Consider the following 17,930-nt stretch of genomic DNA (forward strand, 5'->3'; position numbering starts at 1 on the left):
TGGCAAGTTTGAACTTACAGGAATTTCCCCTGTCCCTAAGGGTATTCCTGAGATTGAAATAAACTTTGCAATTCATATAAATGGCATCTTCAGTGTATCTACTATGGCTAAGAGCACAAGCAAAGAGAGAGATCTCCATCACCAATAACAAAAGTTGCTTGAACAAAGACTTTGAGCATATGGTCCAAATATGAGCTGTGAGTAAGATAAAGATGAGAAACAGACAGACAAGGCTTCTTTCAAGAACTCACTTGAATCTTGTGCTTTCAGCTGAAGGCCATAGTGGAGGATGGGGACCTCCCAAGGCAAAACTGGTGATGAAGACAAAAAAAAAGATCCTTGACAAATGTAACAAAAGAATAAAGAGCCTGGATAAGAACCAAACCACTGAGAAGGAAGAATCTGAGCATCTACAAAAAGATCTGGAGAAGGTCTGCAATTCAATCTTTACTAAGTTGTTCAGAGTACCAGGAGATATCTAGTGGATTCCCAAGTGGTGAAGTAACGTCATTCAAAGGTGCTTCTTCTGGACTTATCATTGAAGAGATTGACTAAATATATCAAAAGAAAGAACATTCTAAGCAGCTTTTCAAAAATTGAAGGGCTCAAATTTGTAGCTAAAACAGTGGCGATTTAAAAGTAACATTTAAGCTACTGTGTGAATCTGAGCTTTCTGAATTCTTGAATGTGTGCTGAAGGAGAGAAGTGAACAATGTTCTTCACTAGAACTGTGAACAAGGAGAAATACAATTCTTATCCAAGAGAATACAATGTACATAAAAATGGCATCATGAAAAAAAAAAAGTACCAAACCAACCACCATATCTTGTCCTGCTTACCAGGCACATTTCCATGTGGAGACTGGGGGAGGAAGATAGGGTGAGGGGAGAGTCTATAGAAGATAAGTGTCCCTGTATCCTTGTTGCATTTCCTTGGCTATGTCAAAGCTAAATAACCTTTTATTAGCTTCTGAAAATGCCTCATTTCATCCTGAAATTGAGCCTGATCTAATAAGATGATGCCATCAGACCCCTTCCTATCAAGAATGACCACTTTTCAAGTATTTAATACATGTTCAGGTTTGGATTGAACTAGATGGCCTTTTTTTACCTTCTCCAACTAGAGAATGTGTGTGATTTTGTGAATAATTTTAGAAGATCTAGATTCTAATTAAATTTGAGACCGATTAAGTTTTGATACTTGGTAATTATTGTTGTTAATAAAGAATATGGGAGTGTTTGGGTTCCACAAGTAAGTGAAGGGACAATTGTGAATTTATATTACAAAGACTGGGGTCTGCCTATATTATTATTGCCTATGGGCAGGTATGTGAGTCAAGACTTAAGATTTATCCTCAATCTGATCAAAAACTGAGATTAGGCCAGTTCTGCCCCACTTACTTTATTTTCTTAATATTTTGTTTGTTTTCCCATTATATACAATAGTAGTTTCTACCTCTCATTTTCTGTAAGGTTTTGGATTTTACAATTTTTCCTACACCCTCCCTTCCCTCCCCCCATCCCTCCACAGAAGGCAGTTTGGTAATCTTCACATTGTTTCCTTTCTATACATTGAAATTGAGTGTGTTGGGAGAGAAATGATATTCTTGAGGAGAAAATAAAATATTAGAGATAGCAAAATTATATAGAAAATAAGACACTTTTAAAAAAAAATGAAGGTAATAGACTTTGATATTTGTTTAAATTCCACAGTTCTTTCTCTGGGTACAGATGGTATTCTGTGTCACAGGTGCTCTAAAATTGGCCCTGATTATTGCATTGATGGAATGAGCACGTCCATTAAGATTGATCTCACCCCCATGTTGCTGTTAGGGTGTACAATGTTCTCCTGGTTCTGCTCATCTCACTCAACATCAGTTCACACAAATCTTTCTAGGTTTCTCTGAAATCCCATCCATCTTGGTTTCTAATAGAACAATAGTGTTCCATAGCATATATACATACATACATATATATATATATATATATATATATATATATATATATATATATATATTTGTTTAGCCATTCTCCAATTGATGAACATCCCCTCATTTTCCAATTCTTTGCCACCACAGAGCTTCTATGAATATTTTTGTACAAGTGATGTTTTTACTCTTTCTCATGATCTCTTCAGGGTATAGTCCCAGTAGTGGTGTTGCTGGATCAAAGGGTATGCACATTTTTATTACCTTTTTGCACCACCTACTTCTAAGTTAACCTAAGGTCTTTGACATTCTCCTTTGTGCATGTTCAGTGTGGTAGCTATTCTTGTTTATTAGTAAAGTGAACAGAGTGGGGGAAATGTATGGGGACCAATGTATCAATTAGATTGTGACCCCAGCCAATTATTGGTATGAAGGGGCAGGAACAAAGACTTTCAAAGTGCATAAAAGGCCTAATATTTCTAGGATTCCTTACCCCTCTCCCACCTTGAGAGAAGAGTCTTTTTATTAAAATATCTTAATAAAAAAAGTATTTTAATTACTCTAGGCTAAGTATTCATAAAACAATTATAACAATTAATTTATTAATTATTATTGAAAATGATCATTTTAAAGATTAATGGACCAGTTAGTAAATCAGGTCTCAGATACTAGTTCCCTCTTTCATTCCTCCCCCATTTAAAAGTTAAAATATCCAGGGAAAGTAAAAGAGGGATGAAGAAATTCATAAAGTTGTGAAACTATATAGCTGGTCAAAACTGCAGGAATCATATTTGCTTAACTGTCTCACCTGAAGAAAACAAAATATATTCTTCATAGACATTCATCACCATGCCTCAGCTGCCTTCTCCTTCTGTTTCTTCTCCCATTGGTGCATTATTCACATGACTTCCATTTTGAGGAAGGACTTAAACTATCCTTCAATGCCTGGCTTTACTATGATTCTCTTACTTTTCATCTCCTTCTTGCATATTGTTTCCCCCACCCACCCATAGAAGGCAATCTCCTTGAGTGAAGCAGCCTTTTTGCATTTATTTCTAATCCCAACACTTAGCACAGTGGTTGTGTTAATTAAGTAATTTTAAATTTAACTTGACATTTAATGATCACAAAATTAGTCAGATGCCGAGCTTGTCTTAAGTTTCATGATTTCCTAGTGCAGAACTTTTCCTACCACTTTGTGATTTTCTCCCTTTCTTTCTCAACTCCTCCATGGACATGATTATGTTTTTTTGTTATAGAGTAGGACACATTAGGTTATTTAAGCTACATGAATTCAAGATGGTTGGAGGGGAGGTCTTTATCTCAGATCCTACTCTCACTGGTAAATCAGGTTCTCAGACAGAAACAACATCTTTTGAATTCGACCTCCCTGGGAAGTTGAGTGTATCTTTTTAATGTCATGATCTCCCCCATTCCAATGTGTTCTCTTCAATATCAAGTCATCTATAGTTAACATCTCCTTTATATCATTATTGTCTCAGTGATAAGCATTCCAGTATCATTTAATGAATTAACATCAATTAGCTTTTGCATAGGAATTTTTAATATTGAGAAGATGCAACCAAGAACAGAAGTACTCCCATCCAACCAGGAGCACACTATGCATTGTGGTAACTGGGAAGATCAGGCTTAGACTTAAAGTAGTTATTACAAATCATTCATCTCACCAATTTTGTATCTAAATATGGCATAGCTTCTGGGCTACTTAAGGACAGTAGCAACTAAGATGTAACAAGAAAATTAAATGAAATGTAAAAAGACCTAAACAGCAATGCATTAATCATAGATCACTTAATTTGCCTCCATTAGAAATAGACAAGTTTGTTGTTTTTTTAAGATTTTTTCAAGGCAATGGGGTTAAGTGGTTTGCCCAAGGCCACACAGTTAGGTAATTATTAAGTGTCTGAAGCTGGATTTGAACTCAGGTACTCCTGACTCCAGGATCTGTGCTCTATCCACTGCACCACCTAGCCACCCCAGAAATAGACAAGTTTAATAGAAAAAGATAAACAAGAAAGAAAATACAGATCTTAATAGAATGTTGAAAATACTATATTTTCCATACAAAGAAGAAACTTTGAAAAGTAAAGGTAAACTAAATCATTAAAAATCCAAAGACAATGATTTTACCTTATGAAAAAGTGAACTCTGTCAACCAAGTGTTAAAGCAGAAACTAGATCCTCACCTGTTAGGAATCTAGTTTAAAAAAAAAATGAACATTTTACAATTGTCAAGAGGAAGGATTATGTATTTGCTAAATTCCATTACAGCTCTTATTTTAGATGATTCTGTGTTTATTTTGTGGTAAACAAAGGTAACCCTTTCTGAAATTTTTGTCTTTGGACTTAAGAACTCTGATCAATGCAATGACCCATCAGGATTCCAGAGGTGTGATCATGAAGCAAGCTCAAGCCACCCAAGTTCTGATACAAAGATGATGGACTAAAGGAACAGAATGAGACATAAATTTTTAGATATAGCCAATGTGAGAATTTGTTTTATTTGACAAGGCACATTTGTAACAAAGGTTTTGTTTTAATTATTTTTTTTTTAGTGAGATTGCCAAAAAGAAAAGAAGCATTCTTTAAATACACCGAAGAGAACAGAAGGAAGAACAAAAAGAAACATACAAGTAGTATTACTTTGAAGGTTACAAGTTGAACTTATATATTTAAAAGGAAAAGCAAGCTGTATATAATAAAGACTAGGTAGTTTCATGTACAATCCTTTTTTTTCTATTCTACTTAGTATATGGAAACAATCACGTTATTTTGATGCAGGAAAAGATGTAGAGAATTGTGAATGTAGTAGAAGTAAAATCTGTTAACTGGGTGGATGTTCCCATTCTTGAGATTCTGCCTCCTTTGGACATTGTTGATTGTATCCTGTCTCCCCTTGACCCTGTTGCATCTTATCCTCCATTTCCCTCTTCACCTGACCTTGGCAGTAGACATTGGTGGGCAGGAAATGACATGTTGAAAGGATAGGAAGGACCAGTATGTGGTTTGCCATTGGAGGTTACCTAGTTCCAAGGTGAAAGACCACACCCCAAGCACCACACTCTGTCTACTCTACAATGGAGGGGTACTTAACAGGAAATGCTGCCTCTTCAACCCGAATGGGCTTCACCATGTGGTCTGGTTAACCCAAGCCTCATGGTGGCCTGCCCTTTTCTCTTTCTTTCTTTCTCGATTTCTCTCTCTCTTCCTTTCCAAACTAGCTGAGCCTGCCAGGTGACCTGCCAGGATTAATTAGCAATCCATGTCTTCCCTTTAAACTCTTCTTAGCTTTCCTATCACTTTCTTATGTGTGATAATTTCTTTTCATAAATCTCTATTTCTTTCCACACATGCATTCTTGGGTCTGAATAGTGATTCCTCACAAGCAGTAATTGAACTCAAATTGGCAAAAATTCGATATTGTTAAATAAATATATATGTATATATCATTTTATAGCTCAAAAAATAAAATATCCATGTAAGGTAAAAGTTATTTCAGATACAGTGAAGATAGGATTCTAAACTTTCTTGAAAAATCATCTTTTATCCAGGTATAGAGATGGATCTGTGATTTTGCTGGGATAGGAAACTCCCAGGTAAGGAAATTCCTTCTCCTAAAGTAGGTTAGCATCTCTGCAACTCATCTCCTCCAAGACCTTCTTAAAGCATTGGTACTTTAGGTGTTTTGCCCAGGTGTTGAACTGCCACTGCAAAAAATCCAAACAAACAAATATATCTGTTCATTTTATTATACATTTTCATTAGAGAATGAATGAACAGAAGATAAAAATACCAACACATTAAGAATTGTGGAAACCAAGGTTTCCTAAAAGCATGTAGGCTTCTGTTTCTTTTTTTAATTTTAAGAAATGGAAAGAAAAAGAGAACACATTTTGGGAGGAGTTTAAAAGATTTAGTAGAAATGGAAAAAGTACTAAATTAATTTTAATTTAGGACAAAATATAGTCCAGGACTTGGCCTCATTCTATTTCTATGATAATGAATTAGTTAAGCCTACCACTAAAGGATTGTGTAAAAGTATTAAATAGTTCTGTTAATTGTTTTCTAAATACATTTACTAGTTGTGGAGCAAAAAAATAATTCCTTATAATTGAGATGCTGCACATAATACCAACATGGATCCTGGGTACTCCCATAATAAACAAACAAGGACCTAAACTAAACTAATTGCTTTGAGACCAATCTTAGAACATTGTGCAGAGTTCCTAAATTATACCTGAAAATGTACTTAAATAGAAAATGCCTTCTTCCGAACCCACCTAGAACAATTATGAATGCCTTTTGACAAAGCAGAATTTGCATAAATATAAAAACACTATAGTTCTTTCTCATTTAGAATTGCAATTGTCTTTTATTGATTGGGAAAAATCTTTCTCTATATAAAGATACATGAGAAATTGAGAGATAAATGCTCAACCTTTACATAAGTGAGAGATTTATGATTATATGATAGACAAAAAATTTTAATGGAAATTTGTAAGGGATAAGCAAGGATTGTTTTTCCCCCCAGGACTTCACCAGAGATGTGCTGATACTTTTGATAAACTAGAATAATTACTACAAACTGTGAAAAGCTTTTCATTTTTAGTGTTGGAATAATTGAGTTTTTTTCACACCTGTAGTGAATGAATGTTAGAGAAAGAAAACATCATGAGTATTTTCCAAATATAAAGTCAATTACTATCTTAGTAAATGATGACTCAGGCAATCTCTTGGGAAAAGTGTAAAAGGATAATTACTTAAGTTTATATGGCTAAGAGAGCAGAAAATTAGAATTTGCTAAACTATATATTTAATCAGGTCAGGAGAAAATGTGTACTTTGTGAACCTCACCTTCCTTGGCTTGTCCCAAGGAATGAGTCATTATTTAAAAATTGAAGAAGATCAAAATTTAAAATAGTTGCATTAAAATTCTATTTACCTCTATCACTGTTAGAATTGAGGCATAAACAACTTCTAAGAGCTACATTGGTTAGCTAAGAAAATTTTTTTTTAAAGGAAAACATTTGACTTCATGTTTTAAAAAGAACAAATAATATTTGATATTCACAAGATATTGACAATACTGTGTCTTCTGAATTATTGTTCTTTTTATAATCATTCTGTTTTTAGTTAACATGTAGTCACCATAGATTTTGAGCAATATAACTTTGCTCATTTGGTATCATTTTCAAGGCACATGCAGTTGGTCAAACAGGAAATGTTCATATGCTACTGAAGCATGTTCTGGCATGCCTGTATGAGGAAGAAACTGTATTCTGTTTTCTCTCTGGTGGAGACAATCAGGTTTTATTAACACCATATGAGGTGATATGTAAAGTCAAAAGGGCCACATAAAATTATTATTTATTACTATATATTCTAGATTTGAAAATTTTTTAAAATTATCTTTTTTATTAAAACAATACTTGACAAACAGACACATTTCAATATATACAAGTTGAGAAAGATAATTATATAAGGAACTTTAGTTTAAAGTAGTATTCTATGAATTTATTTTAAAAATATTTTGTCACTTGAATTTCAGTATAATTAATTTCCTTTGTAATTTTGTATATTTTAGTTTATAAATTTAAATATATTATTCTGTGTAGAGGTTTCTTCAGACTGTCAAAAGAGTCCACACCATATAAAAGATAAGCTAGAGGCTCCACATCCAGAGTCTGTATGCAAAGCAAAGAATGGAATGTTCACTTTTTAAAACTTTTAAATTTTTTTCTTTTTCATGTTTCCCTCCCTCCTTCAATTCTGATTCTTTTTTTCATGATATGACTAATAAGCATGATTGTACATGTATAACCTTTATCAGATTGCTAGATGCCTTGGGGAGGGGGAAAGAAGGAAAGAAGGATGGTAGAAAAATGTGAAATTCAAAAACTTGCAAAAGACAGAATTTTGAAAACTGTCTGCATTTAATTGGAACAAAATAAATTAGGATAAAACATAAAGCAAGAATCAGTGGTTAAAATGCAAATATCACTAGGAGAAACAATCTAAACCATTATTATCTATTTAGACTTTGGTTCAATTTTAGAAAACAGGCTATAAGCTGAAATATTTGGAACTACCACCTCATTTGGAAATGCCTCCCGGAACAGAAGCCCTCATACTCCCTTCTACCAGTGACTTTTTTGTTGTTGTTTTTTATCCTTCATTTTTGAGGAGCACCAATGACATTACAAGGAATTTCTTGACTTGTGCATGAATTGAATTTAAGTGAAGCAGAGCTGCAAAGTCCTCAGCCTCCCTCTCTCCCTAAGTCATCTAAGTTCAGTGACAGGACAGAAATCAAAGCAACCAGTGACAGGGTCTTTGATGTCTGATCTTGCTCATAGCAGTCCACAGCACCTGCCAATTAGTCATCTTCATGGCCATTTGAACAAACTGGTCTTATCTACCTATTTAGCTAAGGAAAATCTGCACACACTTGGGGTAGACACCCCCTGAGTCACCAGTAGATTTGAGGCCAGTTAGTTATTTTTAACTTGGTTTAATTCATCTGCCTGAGATGGGGTATGAACATTCTCCATGCTACAATTTCTTGGAGTTACAGGTAAGAATCGGGTGAAAGTGGACAGACACCAAATGAGGATATGCAGCCCTGAAAAAGGTCTCTGCAAGTCTTCACACCAGAGGTGTTAGTCCTCCTTGAACACACCATATACCCCAACTTACTTTTTTTATATGCCCAATATACATTTAGATATTATGCCTCAACTTAAGCTTGAACTTAACTAATTTACATAAACATAAAAGAGGACTCCATAAGAAACTACAAATCTCTATTTTGTAGAAGTTGCTAAATATAGAAAGCATTTGTCACATCAGTTTCCAAACTGTTATTTCCATTCTCTTCTATACAATGGGGAAAAAAACCCTTTTCAAAGGTCTTTTTTTTTGCATCTCTATTACTTTCTTCATTATCCTCAAATTCTGCTACATCCACCTCTCCTTCATCTAACAAAAATGTATAATTAAACAAGGCAAGTCCACATATATACCCACAATCAAAAACATCCACCTCATTTTGTAGCTCTTATCCATTGCCTCTATCAAGAGTTGGGAAGTCAAATTAGATTTTAAAAGTGTTGAATGTAAGTGAAATTGTTGTGGTACCAAAATACTGAAAATTATAGGTCCCTAACCACTGGGAAATGAATAAATTGTGATTTTTGAAAACAATGAAATGTTACTGTACAGAAAAAAGAAATGTTATAAGAAATTACATTTAGAGGTATTCAGAGAAACATAGAATGACTTATGTGAATACAGAGAACACACACACACACAAAAAGCACACTTTGACTACAGAATTGTAAATGAAAATCACAATGAAAGACAGTTGAATTTAGATGAATTTTGTTGAGTAATCTTGGTTAGAATAGATGATATAATACACATATCCCTCTGGGAGGTGGAGAACTCTGGGTGTGCAATTTAAGTTCATAAACTGCCAGATGTATTTGCTTTCTTGGATTAGCTTAAGTGGTTTTTGTTTCATTGTTTGCTTGTGGGTTTTTTGTTTTGTTTTGGTTTTTTTGGTGAAAAGGACAACAGTAAACACTAGCTAGGCCCAGGAGACTTCACTGTAGAGGATTCTTCCCATCACTAAGAGGCCCTTTGAGTTCTGGACCCATGAATATAAGTTCCAGAGGTGTCTGTTCATCTTAAGGGAAGGTCAGGCTCTTTTCCTCTCACTCATTGACTCTTTATACCCAGAGCCCTAGGGGAAATTACTTGAAGTTTAGGATTTGACTCCTGGGAATCAAAGTACAAGATGAAATACAAAAGAGTTGTTTATTCCCTTTACTTTAAAGAAATAACACACATAAAACAGAAAAACAAACAGTCAGCAGCAGTAACATGTTACTGTTGATCCGCTGTGTCCAACTCTTTGTGAACCCATAGATAATAACATGTCAATGCTACTTATGGAATTTTCTTGACAAAAATACAGGATTGGTTTGTTAATTCCTTCTCTAATGGATTAAGGCATTAACTTTCCAGAAGTGAAGTGACTTGCACAAGGTCACACAACTAGTGAGAGGACAGATATGAATTCAGGTATTCCTAACTTCATCTATCTACTGAGCCCATGTAGCTGCCTCCAAGCACTGGCATAATTTCTTCTGATGAGATTCTTAAAATATCAAAGACATAATGCAGTTTGTGGAATTCTGAATAATTTTACATTTCCTCTTAGCCCTCTGTTCATTTATTCATTCATTCATTTATTCTTATTTTGTACAAATAATGTTTTTTTATACATTACTAAAATATTCTTGTTTAAGAGTAAACATAATACCCCCCAAAAAATATAGACCCTCATGAGCAATAAAGGAAAGAGAAAAAAAATAAAAATAAAAAAATAATAAAAAAACCATACTTCTGTCTGTGTTTCCACACCACCAGCTCTGTTGCAGGCAGATCAAATTCTTTTTTTGTTTTTGTTTTTGTTTAATTTTTGCAAGGCTTGCCCAAGGTCACACAGCTAGGTTAATTATTAAGTGTCTGAGGCTAGATCTGAACTCAGGTACTTCTGACTCCAGGGCTGGTGCTCTATCCACTGCGCCACCTAGATGCCCCAGGATCACATTCTTTATGATAAGTCCATCAAAAAAACTACTTCCATATTTTTCCACCATTGCCATTGCTGATCGCAACTCCCTCCATTCATACTTCCCCACTACCATATACTATATTTTCTCTCTCCTTTCACTCTGTCCCTCTTCTAAAATGTGCTGTAGGGTAGCTGAGTAGCACAGCAGACTGATCACTGGCTCTGGAATCAAGAGGCCCCAAACCCACATACCACCCCTAAGGCCCATAAGGTTCATATGAGTATTATCAGTATCATTTTTCTATACAGGAACACATGTAGTTCATCATCATTGAGTCCCTCATATTTTCCCCTTCTCCTCCACTATGCTTCACCTGAGTCCTGTATTTGAAGATCAAACCTTCTGTTCAGCTCTGGCCATTCCAACAGGAACATTTGAAATTTCCCCGGTTCATTGAAAGTCTGTCTTTTTCCCTGGAAGAGGACGTTCAGTTTTGCTGGGTAGTTGGTTCTCAGTTGCATTCTAAGCTCTTTTGCCTTCTGGAATATTATATTCCAAGCCCTATGAGCTTTTAATGTAGTTTCTGCTAGGTCCTATTTGATCCTGACTGTAGCTCCATGATATTTGAATTGTGTCCTTCTGGCTGCTTGTAATATTTTCTCTTTGACTTGGGAGTTCTGGAACTTGGCTATAATATTCCTGGGGGTTGTTTTGGATCTCTTTCCAGGGGAGATTGGTGGATTCTCTCAATTTCTATTTTGCCCTCTGCTTCTAGGATATCAGAGCAATTTTCCTGTAGTAATTCTTTGAAAATGATGTCAAGGCTCTTTTCCTGGTCATGACTTTCAGGTATTCCAATAATTCTTAAATTATCTTTCCTAAATCTGTTTTCCATATCAGTTGTTTCTTTCAATGAGATGTTTCACATTTTCTTCTAATTTTTCATTCTTTTAGTTTTGAAGTATTGTGTCCTGATTTCTGGTAAAGTCAGCAATCTCCCTCAGTTCCATTCTTTGTCTGAAGGATTTGTTTTCCTCAGAGAGCTTTCTTATCTCTTTTTCCATCTGGCCAAGTCTGCTTTTTAAAGCATTCTTCTCAATAACTTTTTGAACTGTTTTATCCATTTGACTTTTGCTGGTTTTTAACATGTTATTTTCTTCAGCATTTTTTTTGGATTTCCTTGACTAAGCTGCTGACTTCATTTTCATGTTTTTCCTGCATCTCTTTCATTTCTTTTCCCAATTTTTCTTCTATCTCCCTCACTTGATTTTTTTTTTAGTTTTTTTGCAAGGCAAATGGGGTTAAGTGGCTTGCCCAAGGGCCACACAGCTAGGTAATTATTAAGTGTCTGAGACCAGATTGGAACCCAAGTACTTCTGACTCCAGGGCCAGTGCTTTATCCACTGTGCCACCTAGCCACCCCCCCTCACTTGATTTTCAAAGTCTTTTTTGAGCTCTGTCATAGCCTGAGCCCAGTTTCTGTTTTTTCTTGGAGTCTTTAGATGCAGGAGCTTGGACTTCCTCATCTTCAGATTGAGTGTTTTGATTCTTCTTGGGATCATAGGCAAAGTATTTCTCAATGGTGTTCCTCTTTTTTCCTCTGCTTACTCATGTCTCTAGCCTGTGCCTGGTATTGGGGTGCTTCCTGAGCTTTTGAGTATTATTGGGACACCCCCACAAGGATCCCCATGTGTGAGGCTCTGTATTCCATCCTGATCCGTGAATGACCACAAGTGCACCCCTCTGCCATGGGGCTGAGGTGAAGGGGCCCTGCTGTTCTATGGGGGTCCTAGACTGTGATCAGGATCTGAATGTGGTCAGCATCCCAGAGTCTTGTTCCAGGGACAGAGGACAGAGCTCTACAGTCTCTCTCCACTCCCCTCCCTAGGCTCAGCACTCATGCCCTGGGGGCTCCTGCTTACCTGCTCTGGCTGCTTCTGGTTTCTGGATCTGGGCTGCTGGGGCGAAGCTGCTCACTGTGTGCCCTGAGGGCTGGGCTTCACGTGCTTACTCTCGCAGAGGTCCCCTTGCTGATCCCCCAAGTTGTGCCTGGTGCTCCCCAGGGTGTAAATCAGGAAACTGGCCATGCTGCCTTGATCCACGACTCCCAGCACCCTGGGGCTGCCTCCTGGAGGCTGAAGTTCCTTAGCTCTGGTGGGCCATCCTTCTGACCCCGTGGAGCCGAGCCTTTCCTCTCTTTTCCAGGTTACCTTGGGCTGGAGAACTGCCTCACTGCATCCCTCTGTGGGTTCTGTCTCTTGAAAATTTAGTTAGAGTCCTTAGTTTATAACTTTTGAGTGAGAGTACCTAAGAGACAAACCTCTCCTGTCACTATATTGTCTCCGCCCCTCCACTGTTCAAACAACATCTTCCAAGTCCATGACTTCTGGACAGCCAGGTCTCTGTTCATCCTACAGTTAATAGTCATCCTCTCCTCTAACAAGCAATGTAGTTGAAGCAGGGGGCATCAGCTGCCTGCTTCTATTGAGAAATTCAGGAACTCTGAATGTTGGACCCCCAATGTTGGACACTTTCATTTCATGCTTACTGCTCAAAAACTACAAAGTAAGAGGTGGCTAGGTGGTGCATTGGATAGAGCCCTGGAGTCAGGAGGACCTGAGTTCAAATCAGGCCTCAGACACTTAATAATTACCTAGCTGTGTGGCCTTGGGCAAACCACTTAACCCCATTGCCTTGCAAAAATCCTAAAAAAAAAAAAAAAGAAGAAGAAGAAGAAGAAGTACAAGTGGAAAAGGCAGTCAAGGTCCCATTGTTCAAGATTAGTTCACCCTGCTTCGGCTGTCCCATGTAATGGTCACCAAGCAACCAGGATGGAGAAAGTCACTCCTCTAGGAGTCCCAGAATAATGAGATTATTTGAAAACTCAAAGGAGGGGCAGCTAGGTGACACAGTGGATAGAGCACTGGCCTTGGAGTCAGGAGTACCTGAGTTCAAATCCAGTCTCAGACACTTAATAATTACTTACCATCGCCTTGCAAAAACTAAAAAAAAAAACAAAAAACAGAAAATAAAACTCAAAGGAAAAGAGGGACATGGGTAGGTACTTCCTTTTTACTGAGTCAGCAGATCCTGTAGTTCTTTGTCCTTTGCAAGTCCTGCCCTCTACTAGGGGACTTCAACATAAATATTGATACTCCTTCAAACACCATAACCTCCCAGGTGCTCAACTTGCTTCTTCATCTTGACTCCTTGGTGAATCAGTTCAATTCTATGCTGGCCTCTTCTCTTGAATCCCTTTGCCCTTTTATCATATCACTGATCTTTGCTGCTTAGCGTCAGCCTTAGATGATTTCTACCATGCATTGCCTTTACTCCTACATACATATAGTTGAATGAAGCTGGAGAAAACCATGAAATTATGCTGAATGTATCCACTACAAATTTATGTTGATAAGCTCAATTGAGCTTTCATCGTGGCAAGGCAATATTTTCACACTTTAATTGATTCACAGTCTTACATCTTTTCAAAACTTTCTTAAGCTTTCCACAATTCTCCTTCTTTCATCTTTTCAGAAGAAAAATTTGCTTCATATTTTACTGAAGAAAAAAATGTAGCCATTTCCCTCTTCTCACTTCCTTCTCATCTTATATCTATTAGATGCCTTTTGCCACCTTCTCTTTCTTCACCCCTTCTCACATGAAGATGTGGCCCTCCTCTTTGCCAAGAAAAACCTCTCTACTTGCTCTTTGCCTCAGGATTATGGTCTAACAAAGGTAAAGAAACTTCCTGTCCCTCCCCACCCTAATCCCTATATTTCTCCCCCTCCCCTGCCCCAATAACTGAATGGGATTCATAATACCAGGCAGTCTCGATTTCTAGGGATCTTTTCTTCTTGCAAATGCACTGACTTCCTTTGAGTTGTCATCTCTTTTTTATTCAAGGAAACTCTCTTCATGTCATCTCAATTTGTGGTTGACTCTGGTTATGGCTGCTGTCTCAGAAAGAATAGCAATAGGAAGGTAGGAAATGAAAAGAAAATGCCACAAAATATACACAACTATCTTATCATTTCTATCTTTTGAAAATCAGACATCACAAGATTCCAGATGAGGGGAAGAAGTATCATTAGGAATTGTTTAAACAATTTATCATTGTTTGTTTCTGTATAGTTCTGTCTTTGTCTGTCTTACACACTTTCCTCCTTTTTTCCTTCATCTTTCTCTTCTTTTTCTCCAGGCAAACAATTCAAGGAAATAAATGAGGTGAAGAGATGGATAAGCCACACATCACCCACTCCCCCTGTTACCCTGGTATCATCCCACAAATCTTCTAAATTCATTATCTTCTACTTGTTTCACCTTCTTCAAGCAGTGGCAAAGTGTCCAAATAAAGTCTCTTCAAAGTCACACCCCTTCATTTCCCAGTATCATAGCACCTGAAAAAGCCAAAGTGGGCTGTTAGTCATCCCCCCCCATTATTATAATAGGCAAGCCTGGATACAGGATTTCCCTTACCAGTGCATCTTTACCTTTTTTAAAAACTTCACTACATAAACACATATTTCAAGGTTCCTATCAAGTACACTCTTCTCTATGAAGTTTCCTCTGATTCCTGAAGACTAGAATATTTCTAATATTTCTCTCCTTATAATTTCTTATGTACACACACACACACACACAGCTCTTTATGTATGTTAGGCTAATTCCTTCCCTAAAAAGTAAAGGCACTATCCCTAAGGCTTGATTGTCCCAAAAGTTTAAGGTTCAAGCCATATCTTGACAGATAGCTTCCTATTCTACTTAGATGATTTCTCTCTAGAAATGAAGTAGGATGGTTAATCCAATCTTAAGTCTCCTCATTGACTTTTCATTTCTATGTTATTGCTAAATGTGCCTGGTTCCTGTTGAATCAACTAGGAATGTCTTGTTTTATTTCAAAATCAAGCCCAAACTACCAGGTCTACATCCCATGTCATACCTGACCCACAAAATAGCATCACAGTTCTTTGTGTGTGTGTGTGTGTGTGTGTGTGTGTGTGTGTGTGTGTGTTACTTCTTTAAGTTGTGTGAAGTCAGAAATTGCTTTTGTTTTTCTCTTGTATATGCCAAATGGCATAGCATCTTACAGATAGTATTTAATAAATGTTTGTTGATTCTAATTCAGAGGCTCTTCCATATCTTATTTCCCCCCTATATACTGACCTCTAGTAGGCCAAGAACATTCTACTTTGGTATTTAATTAAAATATATATCACTTACCAACCCTACTTACCTGTTATATGTCCTTTTCCTTCAAGGCATGTTTTTACTAGTTGATGAGTTAGCTAGATCAAATATAATGGTTGTACTAAAAGGTTAATATGTTACCCCATTCCAAATAATGACATGCCTTAACACAGGGTGGTATGGTGGAAAGAAGACTGATCAGAGGATTAAGTCCTTGGTTTTGTCACTCAATAGTCATGTGACTTATATAAGTCATGTAACCTCTGCATCTCATTTGTTCATTTGATAATCTAAATCTACGAGAGGACTAAAAATCCTCATTGATATTAGATTCTACCTCATACTAATCTAATTGGCAAATTTAGCAAAAAAGGAAAATGACAAATATTGGAGGGACTGAGGGAAAACAGATATTGCTGAAAGCTTTTGGATGACTTTTCCAAGATCCTAAATTAGTCCTTGTTCCACTATATCATACTTTTGGCAACTGATTTTGGTGAACCTTTCAGAGTCTTAAATGTATATTTTTTCCTCCCCACCTCTCTTCCTCCTTTTCCCCCTTCATTTCTTCTTCCTTACTCCTTTTTTCTTCCTTACTTCTTTTTTTAAAAAATTTTTCCTTTCTTCTACCTGCCTGTATGACACAATAAATTTCCTCCTTATACATGGGTACCTCTCCTCAGAATTTATTTCCATTGAATTTTATCATCCCATATAGATTCTTGTTGTTCACAACCTTCAGGTATGACAGTAAACTCACTGTCATTGAGTTCATACCTTCTTCCCCATATCAGCTACTGTCATTATCCTCAATGGTTTAAATATATTAATCCTTTTAAGTATGTTAGGCCTTTTAAAATACAACCCTTTGGATATCAAACCCTTTGACTCTCTTCATCACACATGTTCTTATATTTAGAGTTTTTCACCAACCAAAACTTCTTGAAGAACAAGAAAATTATAAAATTGAATTAACAGGGATTACTCTAAATTCATGTTATACAAAACCTCATCTGGGCCTTCATCACTGCATATCAACCCTTTTAATTCATTTCCTATTACATATCACTTTCTCTACAGTGACCATTGCAAACTTTTTTCTTTCCTCAAACCTTCTGTGACACACTGGAGGGTCTCTTAGCAGATGATGTTGACATCAATTTTTACTGAGAAAATGAGGGTCATTTTCACATTTCATCACCTCTTCTTTATACCGACAAATTCTAATATATCTTCATTCATCCTCTGTTCTTTTGTTCTGGTTTCTAAAGGATTAGGTAGTTCTTTCCCTTGTTAGGGTTAACCTATTTATTTGCACCCTTGGTAACATCCCCTCCCATAATACTTTGTCTCCATTCCTATATTCCCCCTATTCTTTCATTCTCTCCCTATATTCCATTCTGCCTACACACATGCTTGGTTCTCCCTAAATGCTTTGTTTTCAGAACTATGAATTATTACAAACTTTTTTTGGGGGGGGTGTTTTGTTTTGTTTTGTAAGACAATATGGTTAAGTGACTTGCCCAAGGTCACGTAGCTAGGTAATTATTAAGTGTCTGAGACCAGATTTGAACTCAGGTACTCCTGACTCCAGGGCCAGTGCTCTAACCACTTCGCCACCTAGCTGCCCTGTTAAAAACATTCTTTTTTTTTTTTAAGATTTTTCAAGGCAATGGGGTTAAGTGGCTAGGCCACATGGCTAGGTAATTATTAAGTGTCTGAGGTCGGATTTGAACCCAGGTACTCCTGACTCCAAGGCCGGAGCTCTATTCACTGTACCACCTAGCCTCCCCTGTTACAAACATTCTTAAAAGTAATTTGAAATTATGTAAATAAAGCGACTAAAATGTCCATACCCACTGACTCAGATTCAAGAAGTCAATGATAAAAAGAAAGATTTCTTCTGAAATTTTTTTGAGGTAGCAAGGAACATATATGTGCATTGATTGGGGAATGGCTAAAAATTGTGGCATGATGGAATAACACTCTATAGTTGGTAATGTTGAAAATAATATACATATGTATCATTCTGCACCCTCAATTTGTTACATCCCAATAAAAACATTTTTCATCATCTGTCCTCTATAGTCATGATTGGCCATGACTTTTTTATGGCTTTATTATATCTTCCTTATTTTACATTGCTTCTATCCTTCCATTCACACAGCAACTCATCAGGTTTAGGTTTTTATACCTGTTGCCTGATCTAAAGC

Source organism: Macrotis lagotis, chromosome 3 (genome assembly GCF_037893015.1).
Source record: "Macrotis lagotis isolate mMagLag1 chromosome 3, bilby.v1.9.chrom.fasta, whole genome shotgun sequence".
Classification (NCBI taxonomy): Eukaryota; Metazoa; Chordata; class Mammalia; order Peramelemorphia; family Peramelidae; genus Macrotis; species Macrotis lagotis.